Source organism: Hypanus sabinus, chromosome 15 (assembly GCF_030144855.1).
Source record: "Hypanus sabinus isolate sHypSab1 chromosome 15, sHypSab1.hap1, whole genome shotgun sequence".
Lineage (NCBI taxonomy): Eukaryota > Metazoa > Chordata > Chondrichthyes > Myliobatiformes > Dasyatidae > Hypanus > Hypanus sabinus.
Genome location: NC_082720.1, coordinates 20,895,465 through 20,907,863, shown reverse-complemented (window position 1 = coordinate 20,907,863; position 12,399 = coordinate 20,895,465). Strand labels below are relative to the sequence as shown.

The following is a 12,399-nucleotide window of genomic DNA, read 5'->3' as shown; positions in this document are numbered from 1 at the left end:
CAACCATATAAACTACCATATTTTATTCTTGTGAGGTTGGCTCAGTTTCAGTGCCAACTTGAAGCACTCCTGATTAACTGTAATTGTGCACTACTGCAACATAGCAACTTCCTGTAACTCACTTTGATCGATGTACCATGGATTCTACCTACATTAAGCACAAAATGTCAGCAGAGCCTTTGTGCTTATAATGCAATCCTATTATAAAACTTGAAGTCAAACTTCAGAGATGATGCCTTATCTCTCTGAAGGAGACCAAGCATAATAATTGGGAAGGAACAATTTCACATGAAATGAAGCGTAATTACAATGTGCTATTGTACTGTACACACCTATCACGAGGTCACTTGACTTAGAAATTTTTTTTTATAGAGCAGTGTTTATTCAGCACAAGTGTCTAGGGGAAACAAATAAAACTAATTTCCAGAGTGGAACATGACCGTTATCCCTTCTAGCTCAAACGACATCATTCCAAATATTTAGCATAAAGCTTCCAGTTGCAAATCGGCCTTGACCTCTAGAAGACATGATTGTCACAGGCCTGTGCCATGTGTCATGATCACAGACTGTTGCAGGGTCTACACACCCCCACAGGTGAGCTGCACAACAGGGTCAGCAATCGCACTCGTGAGTATACACTTTCCAACTAATGGCTGTTGTACTTAACTCGCTACTTTTCATTGTAGTCCTGTGGAGATTTGACCCAAAGCACAGCCACGTTATGCTCCCTGCTTACCCTCGTCCTTATCTGAAAAGAGGACCACCTCACTGGCAGACGCTGAAAAGGAGCTATATTCATTTAGTATTTATTGCTTCCAGCCACACTGTTGACTTCCCCGAACTGAAAGTTAACAGCCCTGTTGGCTCAGTGTTTATCATTTTGCTTTTCCTTTAAGTTCTGCAACAATGCTCATTAAAGTCAGTGAACTGTTGACCTGCTTCAGCATTGCTCTCTCTGCACTTGGGCCCTATCGGAATGTCTGACACATTGGTTCCTGCACAACATCTATAGAGTTATGTTGTTCTAAAAAAATGATAGTCTCTGGTCAGTCCCACACTGTCATGCCATTACTTAATTTACAGAGCAGCCTTTTAGTGAGATGTCAGCCCCACAGTAGAAAGCTGAACAAAGGCGGCCCCTTTCCTTACCTCTGTTATTCGAGTTCCACCCATTCCCACTCCCCAACTCCAAATGACCCACCTGGCCATTCCATGGTCCAGTTTCAGCTATCCTTCCATTACAGGCACTGATCTTTGGGATCAACTCTGTCTCAAGTCACACCTCCATACAACAAGACGGTCCTCTCTCCACCTCCCATCATCACCACTACTGCCACGTATCTCAGGGACACACCCACCTCATCAAGTCCTGACTGAGTGTCCAACCACCAGTTCCCCTTCCAACCCATTTCAGCACCTGCCTCAAAGCCACAGTGGTAGACTCACCCTCAAAGGCACTAAGGCCAAAGAGCATCTTAAGTCTAGAGCACCTCTGTGGATTGCACAGTCAATCGTAAGCCAAGCAGTGACCCTACAGGCATCTTCTAACAGTGGAGAGAAATCTGGCCGGAGGTGACCTCCTTGCCAAGGCAGGTTTGCAATCCTCGTTACATTGTTTACTTGTTTTCCTGCAGCGCACCCACTACTTTATATTTATAAAGACACAGGAAGCAAACATCTAAAAAATCTATCCCTGTTTTCAAAACTCATTTTTCTTAACCAGTAATTTACAATATTTTCAAGTCTTTCCATTCTCTTTCATGCCCAAACTATTTATTTTCTGCGGATTTGGGCTGACCATCACCAGTGGAGACTTCTTAGCATTTTTATCATACACATTAAAACTCCCTCATCAGTATCTCTTCCCACCTCACCTCCCACTTCACTTACTGCCTCCAAAACCCCCATTATACCCACCTCTTTGATCAAGCTCTGAACTTGTCCATTGCAACACCATCCATTCCTCTCTCTGCTCCTCTGCCACTCCATTTCATCTAGATTACTTCCAGCATCCAAAACAGTGCTCAGTACTGGGGATTTAGATACACAAGGGTACCACAGAGAGTCCCTGACAATATTCAACATATTTAGATCATAAGACATAAGAGCAGAATTAGGCCATTGGCCTACTGCATCTGTACTGCCATTCTATCATGGCTGATTTATTATCCCTCTCAATCCCATTCTCCTGCCTTCTCCCTGTAACATTTGACAGCCTAACTAATCTTAAATCTATCAACTTCCACTTTAAAAACAACTAGGCTTCCACAGATTCACTACCCTCTGGTTAAAGAAATTCCTCCTCACCTCAGTTCTAAATGGATGTCCCCTTCTATTCTGAAGCTGTGCCCACTGATCCTAGACTCCACACCATGGGAAACATCCTCTCCACATCCACTCTGTGTAGGCCTCACTATATTCAATGGGATTCAATGAGACTCCCTCCCCCTCATTCTTCTAAACTCCAATGAGTACAGGTCCAAAGCCATCAAACACACCTGATGGCTTAACCCATTCATTCCTAGAATCATACTTGTGAACCTCCTCTGAAACCTCTTCAGTGACAACACATCTTTTCTTAGATAAGGGGCCCAAAACTGCTCACAATGCTCCGAATGTGGTCTGACCAATGCCTATAAAGCTTCAACATTATATCCTTGCTCATATATTCCAGCCCTCTTGAAATGAATGCTAACATTACAATTACCTTCCTTACCACCCACTCAACCTACAAGTTAACAATAGAGAATCCTGCAAAAGGACTCATAAATCTCTTTCTGTATCAGATTTTTGAATTTTCTGTCTGCTTAGAAAATAGTCCATGACTTTATTCCTTCTACCAAACTGCATGACTACACATCTCCCTACATGATATTCTATGTGCCACTATTTTGCCCGTTCTCCCAATACAATTCCTTCTGCAGATTCCTTGCTTCCCCAACACTCCTGCCCCTCCACCTCTCTTCATTCTGTCCACAAACTTGGCTACAAAGCCATCAATTTCATCATCCAAATCAATGACGCACAACTTTAAAAGAAGCAGTCCCAGCACCAACCCCTGCAATACACCATTAGTCACTGGCAGCCAACCAGAAAAGGCTCACTTTGTTCCCACTCTTTGCCTCCTGCAACAGCCAATCTTCCATCCATGCCATGTGCTGGCATGGGAGAGGTTTCAGAGGAGGTCCACAAGTATGTTAAGCAGCCTCATGTACCACCTTGTCAAAAGCCTTGTGAAATTCCAAATAAATAATATTCATGAACTCGCCTTAGGCTATTCTGCCTGTTACTTCCTCAAAGAATTTCAAGGAAGCAAGGAAACCATGCTGACTGGCCTTTTTCATCATGTGACTCCAACTGCCTTGGAACCTCACCTTAATAATGAACTCCAACATCTCCCCAAACACCGACATCAGGCTAAAAGGCCTTACAATTTCTTTTCTTCTGCCTCTCTCCCTTCTTAAAGAGTGACATTTGCAATCATCCAGTCCTTCAGAGCCATTCCAGAATTGTGATCCTCAAAGTATCATTACTAATGGCCCCACAGTCTCTTCAGTTACCTCTTTCAGAACCCTGGGGTGTGGTCCACCTGCTCCAGGTGACATACCTACCTTCAGACCTTTCAGCTTCCCAAGTACCTTCTCCTTAAGAACAGCAACTACACTCGCTTCTGCCCCCCTCGCACTCTTGAATTTCTGGCATTCTACCAGTGTCTTCCACAATGAAGACTGATGCAAAATACTTAATCCGTTTGTCCGCCATTTCTTTGGCTCCAATTATTATTTTCCAGTGGTCTGATATCCACTTGCCTCCCTTTAATTGTTTATATATCTAAAAAATGTTTGGTATCTTTTATTATATTGGCTAGCTTTCCCTCATATTTCATCTCTTCTCTCCTTATTTGAAGGATACAGACAAAGAAACATTGAAAAGAACAAAACAATCTGAGCTCCTGCTTTACAATTGAACGTCACTCTTGTCACTGCTCCAAGTCCACACATGCCCATTTCCTTTACTTCACAACACAAGGTTACAGTGCACTTGATGGTCCTTTGAGGCAATCGCCACCATAAACAAAACACAGCCAACCAACGTGGAACCTAAACTGATCAAACACCTTTGTTAGACTGGATAACTTTCAACAAATCACAAGGATGCACAGTAATCTATTAGAATGGTTGGTGAAATATACTCTGCTCGTTCTTTATTTTTGTTCATAGAAGAGTTGGGGGGGGGGGGGGGGACGGGAGGTTGCACCAGAAGAATGCAATGAATTTGAAAAGAAAAACTCAACAGTTTAACCCAAACACAGAGCGATAGAGTAGAGACTTATCAACAAAGGCTCAGGCTTGTTTTGGAGAACTAACAACAGTCAAACACTCATTGTCCTCCTGGTGTTACTAAATTACTCCCTGCCAGACAATTTCTAAAACGTTCCTGCATAAACTCATGAAATGTTTACATTGCAGTGGAAAGAGACACAAGGCCACATTCCAGACAAAAATCATCTCTATCTACCAAAAATACAAACCACTGACATCACTAGCACAGAGACTAGAGTCAATTCTTCAAACTTACTAGATACTGTCACTGTGTAGACAGTACAAGTCTGGGACAAGTCAGAAATACTCTCAGAGACAGGCTGGATTTTAAACAGAGCAAAGGGAAGTACCAGTCACTAATTTTTTAAAAATCAATTGTGGGCGGCCTATGAACTGACCTTAACCTTCCAGTGGCATCATAGTCACTTTAGAAGAGATTGGCCAAAGATGAAAAACCCTTACACTGTTTAAATAATTGCTAATTTTTTAGTAAATTAGAAAGATATGCAACTTTCTTGCTCTTGCAATCTTTTTCATTCCCATCAGGAATTTTAAAAGACTTCATTGATAGTGACCTTGGTATTAGCTGATCTGTTCCACCAATGTTCCTTGGTTAGAATCTGGCCTGAACAGGACTCCAGGCCCACAGCTCTGCGCTTGATTCTTAACCACCTTGTGGTCAGGCCAGCCATTCAGTGCACCACAACACAAATCAATGACAGACTGGGCGCTAGTCATTGCTAGTCCCATGGACCTTGCAGGTTCCTTCTCACAAACAACTGGGGACTGGGGTCCAAATTGAAGAGTTATACTACAGACCATTCAAGCAATTGCCTAACAAGCAACGTCTTACTGAAAACATGCTGGGCTCCACCACTGTAGTCCCGCGGTAGCACAGCACTTTACAGTACCAGTCACTCAGGTTCAATTCCCACCACAGTCAGTAAGGAGTCTGTACGTTCTCAGTGTTACTGCATGGCTTTCCTCAGGTTCTCTGGTTTCTTTTTACATTCCAAAGACATACCAGTTGGTGGGTTAATTGCACGTTGTAAATTGCACGTGATTAGGCTAGGGTTGCTGGGCAGCATGGCTTGAAGGGCCAGACGGACTTGTTCCACACTATCTCAATATGTATATCCTGTCTTACTGGAAGACAAAGGGGTAAGAAATACCATGGGCCCTGGAGCCCAACTTCAACTCCAGACCTCATGACATGAGATTCTCAAAAAAAACACTTCTCTATTACCAGCAACCATCCTCCTTCAGCTGATTAAACAACTCTACTCCCGTAGAGGAAGAAGGCTGTTGTCTCTGGTGCTCCCAGACCAGTGGCATTTGGCAAGGATCATTGCTGAGACCTCTGTTGCGTATATATAATCACAGATCAGTTAGACAGAAGTGGCAGATGATGATTGATCTGAGCAAGTGTGAATTGTTGCACTTAAGAGAGTCATATGAAAGGAGAAAGTATACAGTTAATGGTAGATCCCTTAGTAGCATTGAGGTACAAAGGGATCTTGGGGTCCAGGCCCACACTTCAACGCAAGTGGAAAAAGTGGTAAAGGCAGTGCAGGACATAGGGGTGTTGAGTATAATAGTAAAGAAGTCATTCTGCAGCTATACACAAACTTTAGTCAAACTGCACTTGTAATACTGCATGTCTTTCTGGTCACCCCATTACAGAAAGGATGTGGAGACAGTGGTGAGAGCGCAGAAGAGATTTTCCAGGACACTGCCTGGATTAGAGGGCAAGGGCGACAACGAGAAGTTGGACAAACTTGGGCTGCTCCTCCTAGAGCCTCAGAGGCTCATGGGAAATCTGATATGAGAGGCAGGGATAGGATAGATAGATAAAATCTTATCCTTAAGGTAGAAGTATCAAACACTAGAAGATGTTTTTAAGGTTAGAGGATAAAAAGTTTAAAGTCAACATGAAGGGCAAATTTATTTTTTTATATACTGTACACACAAAGTGTGGTGGGTGTCTGTATAGGTTACCAAGGGTAGTAATGGAAGCAGGTAGTTTGAAGGAGTTTAAGAGGCCTTTAGAAAGCCAGATGAATGTGAAAGGAATGGAGGGAAATGGATGAAAATCAAAAACAAATCTGTAATCACGAACTAAACTCACTAAATTTATTGTTTTATAACAGCAGTACAGTGCAAGACATAAAATTACTACGTTACTAAAATATACAAATAGTGTGAAAGACAAATAATAAGGTAGTGTTCATGGGATTGCAGACTGTTCAAAGGGGACAAAGCTGTTCCTAAAACAGTGACTGAAGGTCTTCAGGCTTCTGAACCTCTTTCTGGATGGTAGTAATATGAGGAAAGCATGTCCCTGACGGTGAGGGTCCTAAATGATGGCTGCTGTCTTCTTGAGCCAATGCCTTTTGAAGATGCCCTCGATAGTGGGGAGTATTATGCCCCGATGAAGTTAGCTGAATCTACAGCCCTCTGCAACCTCTTGCTGAAGATCAGCACAACATTCAACACTGTGTGCCAAATAGGTTGTCCAGTACTGTACTATACTGTCGTATCGTCTATGTTGGACAAGAGCTTGGAAACAGCAAGGAAAGTTTCACAGATACAGAATTGGGGCCTTCAACATCTATACCAAAACAGGCTTGGTGGCATCACCACTCATCAGGGTGGTTCACTGATTGAAGGGCAGAGCTGCCAGACTGGGACCTTGCAGGAATCAAGCAAACCAACGCAAGGGATAAATCCTATTGATAAATCCTCTGTGTGCATCAGTCCATGACAACACTAGCAGTTAGAACTGCTCTTGGAAAGCAAATTCCACATTCACAGCAAAAGATGTCAGCTATCATTGACCAGAATCTCGAGCAGAACAACCCCAGAGACATCATGGCTGCAGCAGCAGGTCAGAGACTGTGGTGGAGAACCCAGCTCCCGACATCCCAAAGTCTTTTTCTACCAATCTGCAAGTCAGGATGTGATGGAGTTCTCTCTACCAGCCAGGATGAGGCTCCAACAACTATCAAAAGGTTTGACCCTATCCAAGGTAAAGCAGATTACTTAATTTGCATCCCATCCAGCATTTCAAACCATTTATCACCGATACAATTCTGTGACAGTCGGTACCATTTACAAATTGCAACCTTCACTACATTTACTTGCCAAGGCTACTCTGAATTCAGCTCTCAAGATGCACTACCTCCTGCAGGTTCCCTTCCATATTGTACACCATCCCAGCTTGGAAATATGCCATTCCTCCATTATCACTAGACTTAAATCCTGGAACCAACCCACCCAACAACACTTCGGACGTTCCTTCACAGAATTACTTCAGCTAAGAATATTTCATCAGGGATAATAATGCTGGCCTTCCCAGCAACATCCAGATCACCAAAAAAGTAAAAACGTTAGGATACGTCGAACTTAATAGTCATGACAGGAAGCATGTTTGCCCAAAACTACACTTTCTGACAGAGTCTGTAGTTACTCTAAAATTCCAATCATTTCATGCCAATTGCAGAACAATGGAAGGAAATGCAGATCACCAATCTGATATCCGGTAAATATATCTTAAAAAATATCACCTCAACTGTTCAGGAAATGGAACTATTGAGAACAGAGAAGACCACTCATTCCTAGTGCTAGTATCACAAGTACTTTGCACTTGCAAGCAAGCTTATCATTGTACTTGCACCTCACTGTACTCTGCATATAGTAAATGCAACTCGATTGTGGTCATTAACTTGAAGATATACCTTAGATTTAAGGTAGAGAATCTGACCAGCTAAAGTTCCATCAAAACGTCCCAACGTTACTCCACTCTCCTTACAACAGGGCAACTCACTAGCTACTTGTGTCCCCAGTATATATTCCTTTGACCCTAATAATCGATTTTACCGAGTAGAGGAGATACTATAGTAGAACATTTCTGTCCCAATACGATATTGTCTTCCAGAGAAGTTATCACTTTCCCAAGACATAAAACGGATTAGCTAAAACACTTCAATTACCGTAGAGAAAAGTGTTCGATCCTCCACGTTAATAAAGACTGACTAGGGATTCAATAAGGGTGCATGAATGGTTGCCATAAACACTACCTTGTAAAGATACAGTCACCGCCATTCTTCAAAACACAGCATTCAACGTCTCCACGATAGACTGACGATTTTAAAAAAGCCTCCAATTCTCCCCCTAGTTGATTTTCATTCCCTCGCTTCTGATTCTGCTGGACTGGTTTTCCACCAACTCCCATAAAGGCTCAAGCTGCTGTCCTTCCCGGACAGTTAAATATCAGGATCCTTGAGTGGAATCCAGTCTCACTCCAACCTGATAGTCATTGGCGAACTCTCTTCAGAGGGTTTCTGGTACCGGGAATTCAGCCGAATCCCCTCCTTCACAGCTGTGCATCAGTTGAGCCAGGACTTTCTCAACGCTCCGGGGCCCGTAAAAAAAACGTGCATTTAACTTCGGACAAAAGCCCAGTGTGTAAGCCTCTCAGCCCCTCTGTCACAAGTCCTGGATAGCATAAAGCCAGTTAATTATCCGTGCAAAGATCAGTCACCGTACAGGGGGCCAAAGGGTCATCCTCAACTTCGATTAAAATTAAAACAGACTTTCAAAGAGACTGTGCAAATTTTTAAAGAAGCCGGGGTTAGTTAGCAACAGAAGCGGCTTCAAAGATAGTACATTACATGCTGCCTTCGACGCTTGTTGGTGTAACGCTAGACGCACGGCTGATGTGTGCTCCACCTAGCCTGCACCCGGGACGGTCCGACCCCCGCTGGAGCGCCCGCTTCCACAGACTCTCACAAGGACAAGTGCACCGCTGGACGTGCCGGCCAGATGCACAGGACCACCTACAGAGCGCGATAGCCGGCGCTTAACCACCCATATAGAGGAAAACCAAAAGCGTTCCAACTGAATGGCAACACCATCCCCGTCCCAAACGACCAGAAACGTTTTTGGCTTACAAGCTCCACAATCACAACAGCAACTTCTCCAGCAGGGACACAGACCGCGTCCGAGCGCGCATCCGACACATGGAACCAGCTCCACTGACCGCCGGCGCCCAGTGTAACCTGCTGCACTGGATTAAACCGCACTCGGTGATTCAGATCCGACGCGTTACACTGTACTCACTCATGCTAACTCCATTCCTTCCCATCGCTGTTCACGTCCTGATGAACTCACTTAGATGGACTTCATTCCGTTCTGTGTTGATTTAGACTGAATATGCACTCAAGCAGGCGAGACTTCCCCCCCCCCCATCCCGCTTCAGTCCCGATACATTGTCTGAAAGAGATTGCGGGTCAGCCGCCTCTCAATTGACACGCCGTGAGAGCGCAGCCAGCGCTAATCTGACTTTATTGGATGCAGTGGCAAAGTGGAACGGGACATCTGCAAAAGAGGGACTGGACAATTCAGGCAGCACGGGGTTGGATCCTTGGTGAAAAAAAGGAGACTGGACCCCACTGCTTGGAAGTGGCCACGATACTCATTACTAAATGGCGATCCGTAAACAGATTCGACAATGGTTTTCACTTCGCCAGATGCAACACGCAGTTTTTAAACTAAAACACTACGGTCATTGAATTCGGCTCGACTACAAAAGTTGTGCATATACAGTAGATGGACTTCTAAAGGGACAGTGCGTAAATTACAGTCAATGTTCACGCGAAAACACACACACACACACACACACACACACACACACACACACACACACACACACACACACACACACACACACACACACACACACACACACACACACACACACACACACACACACACACACACACACACACGCGCGTATAGAGCCCCGGTAAGTTAATAACTGGAGCTATTGAGAAAAGTCTGAGGCACAACTGTTGATAAGGTAACAAATAGACCCCCTCCCCTAAAAAAAAACAAAGTAAAGTTTCAAATAATTCAGCAAGACAGTCGGCATCTATGGGCAGAAAAACAAGAGTTAATGACCCATCATCAGAAATGGAAATGTGATCGAAATATTAAATTGGAAGTAAGATGTTTTGAAGAGTTGAGTTTTAATATTTCTGAAAGTAAACATTTTCTGACAGAGAAATATAATAGCCACAGGAAACAGGGATCAATATATTCTATTTATAATCAAATAGAAACATGAATAAGTTTCTGATAATAAGTAATTGTTGAAATAAAAAAGGATAAAATTTAAAGTAATAGACACCCTCTAAGTACATTGATAACAAAACAATCATAAGAAGTTACAAAGAAATACGAGAACATTAATAAAATGTTCTAGGATCACATAAAACAACTAAAGGACGGTCAAGGTAGAGGCTCAGCCACTGGAAATCACACCAAATGAGCAACAATATTCAACCATGTAAGAACTCACAAGGTGCCACACAGCCCATTGAATCCAATGCCAGCTCCCTTTCTCTTATTTCCCTGCAACCCTGCAACTTATTCTCTCTCTCTCATGTCCATTAATTCCATTTTGATTCATTTTGCCATCAACCTGCTTTATACAGAAACATAGACAGCAGCCAACTAACCTGCCAGTAAGTTTGGAGAAGACCAGAGTAAGTTTAGGAAAAGCCCACGTGGCTAAAGCAAGAGTGGGAACTCTGCTCAGACAGCACTGACTGAACAGTGGTCCCCATGGCACTAGCACTAAACTAACATCAAATAAATTGAGTTGGTTTGCTATTTATTAGGGAGACTATGTTGGTGGGGCATAATACTAAAATAGATTTAAAATGTATGAACATTTAATATAGAGAAGTAGAACTGGGAAGTAGAATGGTGCCAATTTGTTGGTGCACTAATATTGTGTTTGCCATATTTTAAAAGGAGACAGAATGCACCAGATGAACATTTTGTGCTCCACAATTCCCGAGAAGGCATTGGATTCCCTATAGGGAGAGAGAGTTGAAACAAAGCAAGTGGGGGCCGTCAGCACATTCTGCATGCCACGGATCCCGAGGAGACATTGGATTCCCTATAGGGAGAGAGAGTTGAAACAAAGCAAGTGGGGGCCGTCAGCACATTCTGCATGCCACGGATCCCGAGAAGGCATTGGATTCCCTATAGGGAGAGAGAGTTGAAACAAAGCAAGTGGGGGCCGTCAGCACATTCTGCATGCCACGGATCCCGAGGAGACATTGGATGACGCCCAGGGAGAGACACTCAAAGAAGCGAGCAGCACATTTTGCGAGCCACAGCTCCCAAGGAGACTTTGGATTGCATAGAGGGAGGGAGAAATTAAAAGAAGTGAGTGAGGGCAGTTGTCACATTTTGCACTTCATGGTTCCTGAGGAGACATTGGATTGTGAACAATTAGGCAAAAAAAGAAATTAGGTTTAAGTGAATCGACCATTGTGTGAGTGGTCAGTGTTAGAGTGGGGAGTTGAGGCGTTGGCTCATTGACGCTTTGGCAAGAAAAGGTGTAGGTAGATTTGTTTTATTTATTTCTTTCTTTCTTATTACACATTTAGAGCAGTGGGGGCATCAGGCAGGATAATGAACTGCTCCTCTTGTGGGAAGTGGGAAGTCAGGGAGACCTCCAGTGCCCCTGATGACCACACCTGCAAGAAGTGCATCCAGCTGCAGCTCCTAATGGGCCATGTTAAGGAGTTAGAGCTGGAGATGATTGAACTTCAGATCATTCAGAAAGCTGAGGGGTTGACAGACCATAGAAGGAGGTAGGTACACCCAATGTGCAGGATACAGGTGACCATCTGGTGGTGTGAAAGAGGATAGGTAGCCAGTTTAGAGAACCCTGCAGCCATTTCCCTCAACAGCAGGTATGCTGCCTTGGAGATTGTTGCAGAAGGGTGACCCAGCAGAGGAAAGCTACAGTAGTCATGTTTCTGGCACTGAGTCTGGTTCTGTGGCTCATAAGGGAAGAGGGGAAAGAAGTGAACTGTAGTGACAGGGAATTCATTGGTAAGGAGAACAGAAAGGAGTGTCTGTGGAGAAGAACGAGATTCCCAGAAGGTGTTGCCTCCCAAGTGCCAGGGTGAGGGACATCTCAGATTGAGTCTACAGCATTCATAAGTGGGAGAGTGAGAAACCAGAGTTCATGGTCCACGTTGGTACCAATGACATG

General features: G+C 43.7%; 1 protein-coding gene across 8 annotated transcripts in view; it reads right to left on the bottom strand.

The window, feature by feature from the left end:
* The window catches only part of n4bp3 (NEDD4 binding protein 3), a 144,416-nt gene extending 134,832 nt beyond the window's left edge, over positions 1-9,584 (bottom strand). For 3 of the 8 annotated variants that reach the window (XM_059990090.1, XM_059990094.1, XM_059990088.1), the window contains exon 1: positions 8,402-9,268. The gene's annotated coding sequence lies outside the window, so the exon portion shown is untranslated. The other 5 variants (XM_059990089.1, XM_059990087.1, XM_059990086.1 and 2 more) reach the window with 4 other exon arrangements.
* Between the last annotated feature and the right edge of the window lie 2,815 nt (positions 9,585-12,399).